Raw genomic sequence first — 3,097 nt, 5'->3', positions numbered from 1 at the left:
CTGGGGCAGCGGGCAGGTCTGCTCCAGGCTCCTGTCCCTGTGGACACGTCACCGAGAGGCCTCTCCTTCCGCCCACAGCGGTGAGGGCATCACTGGCCAACTCTTCCAGAAGCTTCTGCCTGCGCTGCTCCGCATGCCCATCAGGCCCCACTCCGCTGAGCTGGGGGATTCTGCTCTTGGAGTCGCCCGGGCTGTGATGGGAGGGACCCTGCCCACCCTGGCGCTGGGCCGTGGAGGCCACACGGCAGCTGGGAGGAGGGCTGGACGCCTTGAGGCCACACGGTAGCTGGGAGGAGGGCTGGACGTCTTTGTGGATGGTGGGCAGGCAGCCTTGGGATGCCCTGGCTTTTATAGAAAACTGGGTTTGGATACCTGGGGCTGAGGATGCAGTGAAGTTCCACGATGGAGTTCTCTGACGGGCACATTCCTTTTGCATAAAATAAAGTCTTTAACCTCAGCCTGTCTTCTCTGGCAGCAGTGGCCTAGCGACCCAGACTCACAGGGCACTAAGCGCCGTCCCCAGCTCCTCGCTGGGCTTGAGGGGCGGGGCAGGGAGCTGTGAAGAAGAAATTCCACCACAAGGCAGCCACGTCAGGCGCGGGAGCCCAGGTGGCCACGGGGACCAATGCCCATTGACTCCTGACTCGGGCCGCCAGCCCCCGGTGGCTCCCGGGCACTGAGGTGTGGCTGCTGTGCTGAGGAGCCGCAGCTGAAATCTACTTGCACCAAAGGCCTCTGGAAGACAGCGGCCACCATGTGAACGGCACAGCGAGGAAGAGGCGAGCACCCCCCACCTAGCTCAGAGACCCCAGTCGGGTTTATCCCAGAGGGCTGGGGCCGGCTCAGCAGAGACCTAACTATTCATTTGAGGAATTAGATGGAATTCACACCCAGTCATGGTAAAAGCTGCTGGGCCTCCATTCCTGATACAGAACAGCTCACCCCAAACTTCAGTCCCCCACCCAGGCTTAGATAAGACCCACTGTGGCAGTCAGGGCGCTTTGCCCCGCACACACTTTCCTAAGAGTGAGCGGGAAAAGCAGCCAGCAAACTACCAATGTGTTTTGCAAACAGAGATAATGGGCCGGGGCGGGGGGGGGGGGGGGGGGGTCTGCTTGGCTGGATTTCAGAGCTTGGGGGCACGCCCTCTCGGTTACATGTGGCCTGTGGCCACTTCTGCCCTGTAGAGTTGAGCAACTGTAGCAGGGCCACCTGGCCAGCAAAGCCAACATACTGACCGTCCAGCAAAACTTTGCTGACCCCGATCTACGTTTTTTAAAAAAAATGCTCAGAAGAATGAGCAGATCTATTAACATTTCAGAGTGCTCAGCAGGACAGGTAATGGCAAGAAAGCGCCCCACCGTCAGGTGCCAAAGCATCTCTAAGGAGCCTGGCGGATCATGCCACACAACTTCACAGGTTGCACCACCTTCAGACAAGGCTGGCCCAGGCTCACAACATGTCCCGGTAGCCAGGGTGGGGGACTGGGGGTGCTGCGTGAAAGCCAGCCCCTGCCTCCAGACCCGGGGGGGCCCACTTCCTGAGGCCTCGAGGCAGGCAGGCGTCAGGACCAATCTCAGGGACTCAGAACAGGTTGTGCGTAGTGGCGCAGGCAGGCGGAACCGGTGCCCCAGCAACAAGCAGGGGACCCCGAAGGGGAGCTGGTGCCACTGGATGGAGGGCGTAAGGGGAGTCCACACCTCGCACCTGAGACCCCGCACCCGGGGACAGGTCTGTGCCCAGCCGGGAGAACAAGCACCCTAACCAGGAGCAGAAAGAATTTTCAGGGAATCATCAGTGAGTTGATTCTAGAATTCATTTGCAAGAATCAATACTCAAGAACAGCCAAGACAATTTTTTAAAACTGTAAATTATACATATTTCCCATTTTTGCCACTTTAACCCGCACAGTTCACAGGCACTAAGCAACTTCACATTGTCGTGCAACCATCTCCACCATCATCTCCAGAACTTTCTCATCTTCCCAAAGGGAGACTCTGTCCCCGTGAAACCCTGACTCCCACCACCTGTGGACCTGATTCCTCTAGGGACCCCCGTGAGTGGAATCGGACAGGATTCATCTGTCTGTGTCTGGCTCCTTTTGGCCAAGATGGTTTTGGAAAACGATGTATGTCTATCTGGAGGAAAGGGGAGACCTGTTCTCCTGTCAGATGTACTATAAAACTAAGATTTTAAAACCTAAATTCATCAATGGAAAAGAATAGGATCTCAACACAGACCCACATGAATCTGTGCGTTCACTACGAGAGTGGCAACTCAAGGCACTGAGGAGAGCACCTCTGGTTCTTCACCAAACGGCGTCAAGACCGCTGTCTGGGGGAGAGTGACAGCCCCAAGTCATATGATGCCCAGAAGTAAATCCCAGGATTCGAGTCTGATGTATAAAGGCTACAAGGGGCTAGCTAAGAAATACAAAAGGTAGGAAAACATTTTTGTAAAGCGTATCTCTAACAAGGGACCTGAGCCTAGAATATATAACGAACCCCTAAAACTCAGCAGAGACAACCCAGTTAAACAAGGGGCAAAGGACCTGTGCACAGACACGTCTCCGAGATGACCGGCGGGTGGCCAGCGAGCCGGGGAAAGGTGCTCACCACCCTCAGCATCAGGCAAGTGAATCTGAACCACAGCGACTCACCCCCGGCCGCGATTTGGTGAGGAGGTGGAGACACGAACAGGAACCGGGGCAACCGCGGCGGAGACAAGGAAACAAGAGCTTCTGCAGGACCCAGCAATTCTACTCTGAGGTATACCCACAGCCAGAGGAATAAACACAACTACACCACCTCGTACCTGGATGCCCATCCACAGCAACATGACGCACAGTCGCCAACAAATGGAAACAGTCCATCAACTGAAGAATGAACACATGTCCCTCCACACACAGGAGCATCACTCGGCCGTGAAAAGGGGTGAAGCCCTGACACTCCTACAACGTGGACGAACCGTGAGAACACGATGCTCCGTAAGAGAAGCCAGACACAGAAGGACACAGTGTGTGATTCCATTGATGGGAAACGTCCAGAACAGGCAGATCCACAGAACACAGAATCGTGGTTGTCAGGGGCTGGGGGCG

Source organism: Lipotes vexillifer, unplaced genomic scaffold (assembly GCF_000442215.2).
Source record: "Lipotes vexillifer unplaced genomic scaffold, Lipotes_vexillifer_v1.1 scaffold225, whole genome shotgun sequence".
Classification (NCBI taxonomy): domain Eukaryota; kingdom Metazoa; phylum Chordata; class Mammalia; order Artiodactyla; family Lipotidae; genus Lipotes; species Lipotes vexillifer.
This window is presented reverse-complemented; position numbering follows the sequence as displayed.